The 10,677-nt window shown below is 33.6% G+C and overlaps 1 long non-coding RNA gene across 3 annotated transcripts; it reads left to right on the top strand.

Annotated features, from left to right (window-relative positions):
* The first annotated feature begins 6,445 nt into the window (after positions 1 to 6,445).
* On the top strand, positions 6,446 to 10,337 carry LOC112783150 (uncharacterized). 3 transcript variants are annotated; one of them, XR_011878350.1, is made up of 5 exons: positions 6,451 to 7,008; positions 7,668 to 7,756; positions 7,927 to 8,024; positions 9,182 to 9,283; positions 9,956 to 10,337. It is a non-coding gene; the product is annotated as an uncharacterized lncRNA (long non-coding RNA). The 3 variants fall into 3 exon arrangements; XR_011878351.1 differs by lacking the exon at positions 7,927 to 8,024 and having other exon boundaries at positions 6,446 to 7,008; XR_011878349.1 differs by lacking the exons at positions 6,451 to 7,008; positions 7,668 to 7,756; positions 7,927 to 8,024 and having other exon boundaries at positions 8,078 to 9,283.
* Positions 10,338 to 10,677: the final 340 nt, after the last annotated feature.

Here is a 10,677-nt window from a genome sequence, read left to right as displayed (position 1 = left end):
GGTTAGTGGGAGCAAGATCATATTTCTCATCTTATATGTAGATGATATTTTGCTTGCAACAAATGATTTAGGGTTGTTACATGAAGTGAAACAATTTCTCTCTAGACATTTTGATATGAAAGATATGGGTGATGCATCTTATGTCATTGGCATAAAGATTCATAGAGATAAACATAAAGGAATTTTAGGTTTATCTCAAGAAGCCTATATTAATAAAGTTCTTGAGAGGTTTAAAATGCAAAATTGTTCAGCAAGTGTTGCACCTATTGTGAAAGGTGACAAATTTTGCTTAGATCAATGTCCCAAAAATAAACTTGAAAAGAAACAGATGCAAAATATTCCTTATGCTTCAGCCGTTGGAAGCCTAATGTATGCTCAGGTCTGTACAAGACCTGACATTGCTTTTGCTGTTAGCATGTTAGGAAGATATCAAAGCAATCCAGGAATTATCCATTGGAGAGCTACAAAGAAGGTCTTAAGGTACCTTCAAGGGACCAAGAACTTCATGCTTACATATAGACGAACCGAAAATTTGGAAATTGTTGGATACTCAGATTCAGACTTGGCGGGATGTGTTGATTCTAGAAAGTCAACGTCAGGATACATCTTTATGCTTGCTGATGGAGCAGTATCTTGGAAGAGTGCAAAACAATCACTTGTAGCCACTTCTACCATGGAAGCCGAGTTTATTGCATGTTTTGAGGCTACATCACAAGGTGTTTGGTTAAAGAATTTTATCTCTGGGCTTAAGATTATGGATTGTATCTCTAAGCCATTAAGAATATATTGTGACAATTCAGTTGCTGTATTTATGGCTAAGAATAATAGAAATAGTAGTCGAAGTAAGCACATCGATATTAAGTACTTAGCCATTAAAGACCGAGTTAGGTCTAATGAGGTACAGATAGAGCATATTAGTACTAAACAGATGATAGCGGATCCTTTGACAAAAGGCATGCCACCAGGATTGTTTAAGGATCATGTTACTAGTATGGGTTTATGTTCTGTAATGTCACTTATATGACTTATGTTATATTATATGACATATTTGGATATGAAATTCCTATTATTGTTTGTTTCTCATTTGGTCAGTATATATACGCATACATGATTGAGAATGACAAATAAAATTCAGTGAAAGACCTGGAATAAGCATTGGGCTTATTCCTACAGAAATACCACATGAAGAGTTTATTCAGTTAGGAGATATTACATTGTAATACATAGAAGGTAATACTCGATTAATGAAAAACTACCGCTATGATTCGTGTAATTTGTCTTAATTGTTTAAGCATAGTATGTAATTACAAACTATACGTAACAAATGTTGGACCAAGTGGGAGATTGTTAGAATTTTTATTCTAATTGTGGTCCAATTTGTTAATATAGAAATTAGTTTGGGTGGTATTGTAATTATTCATTATTATATTGACAGTTGGTCTGTTCTTTGATGGAAAGAACACACGAATGTTCATCATAAACTTTATAAAATTTGGGTCCCCAATTCTGATCATAAGAAAAAAGATACACCTTGATTCCATCTGGCTCTCTGTGATTCAAGAATTGGAAGTTCCAAATTAAATCAAAGAATTTATTGGCAATGGCTGGAGGTACGTAAATTACTGGTTTTATAAAGAAATCTAACATTTTTATCTATGGTGTGCGTATATTATCCGTACATGATGATCATGCAAGTATGTAAAATAGATAACCATAGGGTGATGCAGTGGCTGAATTTGTTTACTAAATTGAAGTGAATGCTACTTGTATTTGCAACATGCTAACCATGGAATGCTTATATGAGTGTTTTAATGATGTAATTTTATGCTTATATGCTCACTGCATATTTTTTAGTTATATGCTCATATGCTTCTTGCATATTATTTTAATATTTTTCATGCTTATGGGATTATATGGTTATGTGTATCCTACATGTGCTTATATGGATGATGGGATAGCATAATTTAATTTTTTGGTATGCTAATATGAATGCTTTTTTATCTATGGTGTGTGTATATTATCCATACATGATGATCATGCAAGTATGTAAAATAGATAACCATAGGGTGATGCAGTGGCTGAATTTGTTTACTGAATTGAAGTAAATGCTACTTGTATTTGCAACATGCTAACCATGGAATGCTTATATGAGTGTTTTAATGATTTAATTTTATGCTTATATGCTCACTGCATATTTTTTTAGTTATATGCTGATATGCGTCCTGCATATTATTTTAATATTTTTCATTCTTATGAGATTATATGGTTATGTGTATCCTACATTTGTATAGATTAACTAATTATGTAAAAACAATTCTCTTGGCTTGATTTGTAGCTGTTGATGTGTTTTCGGTGATTGTTTTAGGGATTTTATTTAAATGAGTTTTGATAAGGATCTTCCTCCTTTTGGTACTCTGTTTGTTTTGGAGCTATAGGTCACGCAGTTGTCGGATGTTACGGATGTTGGAAGTGAAGATATGGAGCTTGGTGATGAGGTATTGGAGTCTAGCTTACTTTTGTGTAGTCATAATTATGGGTGTTCAAAATCGATCTGGACCGAACTAAACCGACCAACCGAACCGAAAAAACCGAAAATCGAACAAAACCAACCGAAAATGTGTTTTGCAGTTTTTTGTGGTTCGGTTCGGTTTTCGGTTCTGACCAGGAAAACCCTAATTGAACCGAACCGAACCGGTTTAGTAAAAAAAACCCTTAAAAACCAACCCACTCCCCCCCACCCCCAAACGGCCAAACCCCAATTCCCTTGAGCGCGATTACTGAGCAGAAGTGAGCCCTAACCAGTGGCGCATGGTGCACGAAATTGTAATTCACACTTTTCACAATTCGTACCACTAACCAGCAAGTGCACTGGGTCGTCCAAGTAATAGCTTACGTGAGTAAGGGTCGATCCCACAGACATTGTTGGCTTGAAGCAAGCTATGGTTATCTTGTAACTCTTAGTCAGGATATCACTTATAATTATCAGTTGACTTGCAAATGAACAAGAGAGCATGGATTAAATAATACTTATTATGCAGTAATGGAGAATATGTTGGAGTTCTGGAGATGCTTTATCTTCTGAATCTCTGCTTTCCCCCTGTCTTCTTCTTCACGCAGGCAAGGTTCCTCCTATGGCAAGCTGTGTGTTGGTGGATCACCGTTGTCAATGGCTACCATCCGTCCTCTCAGTGAAAATGGTCCAGGTTCGCTGTCACCGTACAGCTAATCATCTGTCGGTTCTCACTCATGCTGGAATAGAATTCATTGATCCTTTTGTGTCTGTCACTACACCCAACCCTTGTGAGTTTGAAGCTCGTCACAGTCATTCAGTCCCTGAATCCTACTCGGAATACCACAGACAAGGTTTAGACTTTCCGGATTCTCAAGAATGCTACCAATGGATTCTAGCTTATACCACGAAGATTCTGATTAAGGAATCCAAGAGATACTCATTCAATCGAAGGTAGAACGGAGGTGGTTGTCAGGCACGCGTTCATAGGTTGAGAATGCTGATGAATGTCACGGATCATCACATCCATCATATTGAAGTGCGAATGAACATCTTAGATAGAAACAAGCGTGTTTGAATAGAAAACAGAAATAATTGTATTAATTCATCGAGACACAGCAGAGCTCCTCACCCCCAATCATGGAGTTTAGAGACTCATGCCGTAGAGATACAATGTGAAACGTGAAAATGTCATGAGGTACAAAATAAATCTCTAAAAGTTGTTTAAATACTAAACTAGTAACCTAGGTTTACAGAAAATGAGTAAACTACGATAGATAGTGTAGAAATCCACTTCCGGGGCCTACTTGGTGTGTGCTGGGGTTGAGACTTGAGCTTTACACGTGCCTAGGCTATTTTGGGCATTTAACTCCAACTTGTAACCTGTTTCTGGTGTTTAACGCCAGAATAGGGCAGAGAGCTGGCGTTGAACGCCAGTTTGCATCGTCTAAACTCGGGCAAAGTATGGACTATTATATATTGCTGTTAAGCCCTGGATGTCTACTTTTCAACGCAATTGAGAGCGCGCCATTTGGACTCATGTAGCTCTAGAAAATCCACTTTGAGTGCAGGGAGGTCAGAATCCAACAGCATCTGCAGTCCTTCAGCCTTTGAATCAGATTTTTGCTCAGGTCCCTCAATTTCAGCCAGAAAATACCTGAAATCACAGAAAAACACAAAAACTCATAGTAAAGTCCAGAAGTGTGAATTTTGCTTAAAAACTAATAAAAATATACTAAAAACTAACTAAATCATACTAAAAACTATCTAAAAACAATGCCAAAAAGCGTATAAATTATCCGCTCATCACAACACCAAACTTAAGTTGTTGCTTGTTCCCAAGCAACTGAAAATCAAATAGGATAAAAAGAAGAGAATATACTATAAATTCCAAAATATCAATGAAACTTAGCTCCAATCAAATGAGCGGGACTAGTAGCTTTTTGCCTCTGAACAGTTTTGGCATCTCACTTTATCCTTTGAAGTTCAGAATGATTGGCATCTATAGGAACTCAGAATTCAGATAGTGTTATTGATTCTCCTAGTTTAGTATGTTGATTCTTGAACACAACTACTTTATGAGTCTTGGCCGTGGCCCTAAGCACTTTGTTTTCCAGTATTACCACCGGATACATAAATGCCACAGACACATAACTGGGTGAACCTTTTCAGATTGTGACTCAGCTTTGCTAGAGTCCCCAATTAGAGGTGTTTAGGGTTCTTAAGCACACTCTTCTTTTTGCTTTGGACCTCGACTTTAACCGCTCAGTCTCAAGTTTTCACTTGACACCTTCACGCCACAAGCACATGGTTAGGGACAGCTTGGTTTAGCCGCTTAGGCCAGGATTTTATTGCTTTTGGGCCCTCCTATCCATTGATGCTCAAAGCCTTGGATCCTTTTTTATTATCCTTGCCTTTTGGTTTTAAGGGCTATTGGCTTTTTGCTCTTGCCTTTTGGTTTAAAGAGCTTTTGGCTTTTTCTGCTTGCTTTTTCTTTTCCCTCTTTTTTTTTTGCCATTTTTCTTTTCCTTTTTTTTTGCAAGCTTTGGTATTCACTGCTTTTTCTTGCTTCACTACAACAAATATGGCCTTTAGCAACGCCAAATTTTGTAACATCTTAAAACCGTTCTTGTAGATAGGTTTAGACAACGGTTTTTTATAGTGTTACCGTTGAATTCAATTTTTCATTATTTTATAGCAACAAATTAAAACCGTTCTCTTTGACTATTTTAAAGAACGGTTTTATAACCGTTACCATGATTTGTATTTAAGCAACGATTTTTTATCGTTGTTTAAATAATTGTACAAAGAAAACGCATAAAAACCGTTGCCAAAATGCTACACTTTAAAACCGTTCTATTAGATGGTCTTAGACAACGATTTTTACAGTGTTGCTGTTGAAGTTCAATTTTTTATTATGCTATAGTAATGAAATAAAACCGTTCTCTTTGACTATTTTAAAGAACGGTTTTATAACCATTACAACAATTGTTTATGAAACAACAATTTTCTAATATTATTTAAATAATTATACAAATTAAACAATACCAATAAAAATAATTTTAAATAATCATATAAATTAAAACTATTTTTCTATAAATACTGAATTTATAAAATACTCAAAAACTATTGTTATAAATATATAACGAATATTTTTTTGAAAAATAAAATTAAAATAAATTTATAATAAATATTATATATTTTTGTTATAAATATATAACAAATATTATTTAAAAAAATAAAAATAAAATTAATTTATAATAAATATTTTATATTTTTATTATAAATATATAATAAATATTATTATAAAAAAATAAAATTAAAATAATTTTAGAATAAATATTATATATTTATTGAAAAAATTTCTCTCTAAGATAATTAAGGACACTGATCTCTTAAAAAAAAATATCAGAGCGCGCTCTTCCTCCCTCCACCATCAACGTAACTCTAACGTACACCAATTAAGCCATCAGACTCAGAGCTGTAACAATCCAAATTTTCAAAAAATTAAATAATGAGTTATTTACAATTTATTATAATTGTTGAGAATTTTATTTTAAGAAAATTATTTGACTGAGAATAATTAATTAGAGTTTCATGAAAATTAAAATTTAAATTAATTTAAATTTTATTAAAATTTTTATTATAATTGAATGTTTCACATAATTTCAGTAATTAATAAATAAAAAAGAATTATATAATTTAAGTTAAATAACTTTTATTATAAATAATTTATGATTTAATTAAGTTCCTTATTAATACTTTATTCCTTATTATGAATATTTTACATTATATAATTTGATTTAAATAATTGATATTCATGTAATTTAATACTTTATTTTTTATGAGTAAAAAATTAATTATTTCGTCTTATAATTTTAAATGAGAATGCATAATTAAAAATCAATTAATAAATTGATACAACAAATTCCTTTAACTCTAAATTCCCAATTTCATTTTACCCTAAATTCCTACCTTAAACAAAAGAAACCCTAATTTTCTCCTTTTCCCAGCATGAAACACGCAGCCCTTCACCCCCCTTTTCTCTTTCAACCCATGCACACACAGCAAAGGAAGAGAAGAGAGGTCATGTCACCGTCAGATCTGAAGCCGCCGAGGAGCCGAACGCCGTCGAAGCCGCACCGTCGCGTCACCGTCGCTCTGCCTCCGTTGAACCCGTCACACCGCCGCTGCCGTGATGTCATTGCTGTCGCAAGGGAGAAGAGATGCGTGAGGAAGGAAGCTCGTAGGGGAGAAAAAAGACGCCGCCTGTGCTGCCAGCTCCGTCGCGTATGAATTCCACTATCGCCGTCGAAGGTCCGTCGCCGTGGCCGTGGAGAGGAGCCGCCGTTCATGCTTGTCGCCACCAAAAGAAGAGCCGCTGCCACCGTCGATTGTCACTGGAAAACACACCGTACCGCCGTGCCTCTGGTCGCCGGAATCACGGACCGGGGAGAAGGGGGCTGCCACTCCTGTTGCTGCTGCTTCGTACTTTTATTGTAAGCTGTCTCTGTTTTGAATTCCATTGAATTCATTTCTGTTTTTGATTCCATTGAGTTTGAATTCTCCATTTTGCTGTAACCATGGTCACTGTTGTTGGAGTTTAATTGATTTGGTTTCTGTTTTGATTGGAATTTTAATTTGGTATAATGCTGTCTATTTTGGTCACTAGTTCTCTGAGTTTAAATGATGGGTTCTCTCAGTGATAATATTCTAGGTGATTGAGTGATGCAACTTTTATGTAAATTAAGCTTTATAACACTCCCTATAAACATAGAGATGGATTATCACACTTCACCACCCTAAAGATACTGTAAACATGGAGATGGATTATAACTGGTGACTATTTCCTTATGAGGAGTAGCATTCTAGAGTTAATGAGTTATTGCATGAGTTATAGAGTTCATGAATACATGCAATCCATCTTTTTTATTTTGTGGCACTATGCTTTTGCTACATTTCAATCTCAGACTTAATTTGATGCCCTGAACAAGCTGCTCTTACATTGTATTTTTATTGTTGCTATACTGTGCATTATTTCTACTATTATTTTTGCTTTGTATAATATATGACCTGTTTTCACATTAAGATCAGTGTATTAGTACTTCTATTGATTAGGCACATCTTATTAAAAGATGGGAATCTTTTTTTCTTTTAGCTGCTTTTTGCAATTGGTGTGTAACATGGAAAGGAGATAAACTCTGCAGTGGTTGCAGACAAGTGTGGTACTGCTCTGAGAAACATCAGGTAGTCGAATTGTTTAAATGTTTTATTTAGTCTTCTTTCCACAAATTTTATCCTAATAGTTATCTTTCTTTTCCTCGTTCCCTCTCTCTATTAGTAAACATTATTAGCATTAGGCTTAGTATTATATTTAATTTGCTAACTTTTTTGTTCACTGGAAAATCATTATAAAGGTGAGGGAGAACTTAGTATTATATTTAATTCTGCTTCCCTGCTTCTACCTCGCTGCTTCTGCTTCACCGCCTTGGCTGATTGTGGGTTGTCATCTGTGGTAAGTGGTCTTTTTCTCTGATTTTCTTTTGTTTAGTTAGGGCGTGTTTGGCTGTTGGCCATTTTTGTTGGAGTTAAGAAGAAGAAAGGAAAGTGGTGTGTGAGTTTTTGCTTTTGTGTTTGTTTCAGTCCTTTGAATAGTGATTAGAGTTTGGATTATGAGATGAGATGTGATTAACTGATTATGGTGTTGCGATTAGGGAGTGGAATAAAGTATGGGAATGTGGGATTTACTAATCTTTTGCTGTTGCTTTTGTTCACTAAATTATTATTTGAAAATGCTGTTGTGATTTTATTTTAATTTTAATATTGATTTAGTATGTAACTGGTTCTCTGTCAATGCTGCTCTGATTTTGTTTTAATTTTAATATTCATTTGTTATAATACTGTTATAATTTTGATTTGGCAATTAGGTCTCTGAAAATGTTATTCTGGTTTTGTTTTGGTTTTAATATTAATTTTATATTGATGTAGTATAATGCTGTTTGATTTTGATTTGGAAATTGGTTCTCTGGAAATGCTATTTTAATTTTAACATTGATTTGGTATAGTGCTATTCTGATTTTGGTCAGAATAGGATAAGAGTATTGGAAAACTGATTCATCTGTGTTTTCTTGACCTCTCTAACACTCCATTGCAGACACTACCAGATTCCATTTGTGATCTGCATAATTTGCAGATACTATTGTTGAAAAACTACCCTAAACTCACAAGTTTACCTAAAAGAATATGTGATTTGATAAGCTTGCGTTACCTTGATATCAGAGGTAGCAGTGTGCAAGAGATGCCTTAGGAAATGCTATAACTAACTCATAGTTCTTGATGAGTGTTGCAGAGAAATCAAACGGTATCTTTTTTCTTTTGGATCATTTACTGTGAGAAGGATATAGATACCATACTCAGGAATATATGAAAAGATGAGTATGTAATAAGTCTTGGCTTTAATAGTCATAAATTGACTTGGTATATACTTTTTATCTTCTTCAAAAACTAGTACTTTCATAGCTTCTTCTAGCACTGATATTATAAGTTTTAACATATTTATTTATTTTTTTTATATTCTCTATCATAGTCTTTACTATTTGAACTTTTTTCTTAATCATATTGAATCACAATGAATCCAAAATTTAAATCTTCTACAATTGAGCTACACTACAGGTAAAGAGCAATTGGATGAGAATGAAGGAAATAATATAGAGGAGCAGGACAAGGATTATATTAATCCAACTGAGACTAAGGTCATAGATAATACTGTGAAAGGTAAATTTTTGATCTCTTTAAAAACATTTTATGACATCATTTCTCTTTAAATTTACTGCTATGAAAGATTTATATATGATAACTTCTTTGTATAATAGGGATATATTTTAATAAATAATTTATTGGATCTATTAATTGGTGAGGGGCGGCAGGGCGGGGGTTGAAAAAGAGTGTTTGGTGAGCATGATGATGAAAATGGTTGTATGTGAGGACATGGTTTTTTGTTATTTTCATTAATAAGCACAATTAATTTACTTGAATTGATTAATTTGAGCTAGGCTTTCAATAAAATTAAGACTCAAGTTAAATAGCAAAACCTGAACAAGAAAATCAAGACTCAAGTGTTAAATAGTTAGTTTTCTTATAGCAGTTGTGAGAGTCTGTGATTTTTACTTGATGCACTAGGCTATAAATAACTCTCTCTCTATGTAATTGAGGTGTAATTGCTATCATTTTTCTAAATAATAGTTCAGTTTACTTTCACTGCAAGCTATCTATTTTTTTAGCTTCTGCATCTTTTCTATTTAGTCCTAGTTCATTCTTTCTTCTTTCTTTTTTCGAAAAGTTTCTAGTTCATTCTTTGGGGAAGTTTCTAGTTCATTCTGCATCTTTTCTAGTAGTTTTAGTATCTTTAAATATATTATGGTAATTTTAATTAGTCTCTTTGTATAGAGACAACAGTGAAGAAAACATGAGGACCTACAGAATGCTTGAAGATTCATGCAGGACAGTTGGAAGATAGAGAAGAAATTACTCTAGATATTGAAGGAGAGGCAATTGGTCCTACTGGTGAAGCTGTAAACAACTTGAGCAAATTGGGCACAGTGGCAAGGAATTCAAATATTTGTCCATTAATTTTCACAAACTGCAAGAGGATTAAAGATAAAGAAGCTATTTGGGAATATGTTCAATTGAGAATATTAGTCTTGTTTCTTTTAGAAACATAAGGACATATACATATATTTTATTCTTACTAGCAAATAATGTGATTGTGGATCTGACAACAATGTTTATAAGTCAAATTTAATGGGAAATGTGCAATTATTTTTCTTTAGTGAATTTATTCAAATAGTTTAGATTATTTATTGACATTAAATAATTAAAAAAATTGAAATTAAAACTGTTGCCAAAAAAGGACACAAATGGTAACGTTTTAAAACCGTTGTCTTAGACGACTATAAAATGGCAATGATATTAAAACCGTTGCCAAAAAACGACACCAACAGTAACGCTTTAAAACCGTTGGCTTTGTGAATAATAAAACTACAACAGTTTAAAACCGTTGCCTATTCAGTTATGGTTTTAAACCGTTGGATTATGAAAGAGAACGTTTTAAAACCGTTGCTTATCGAGTAACGGTTCAAAACCGTTGTTTAAAATTTTCTTTCAAAACC

The sequence above is a fragment of the Arachis hypogaea genome, chromosome 20 (genome assembly GCF_003086295.3).
Source record: "Arachis hypogaea cultivar Tifrunner chromosome 20, arahy.Tifrunner.gnm2.J5K5, whole genome shotgun sequence".
NCBI classification, from domain to species: Eukaryota; Viridiplantae; Streptophyta; class Magnoliopsida; order Fabales; family Fabaceae; genus Arachis; species Arachis hypogaea.
This window is presented reverse-complemented; position numbering and strand designations above follow the sequence as displayed.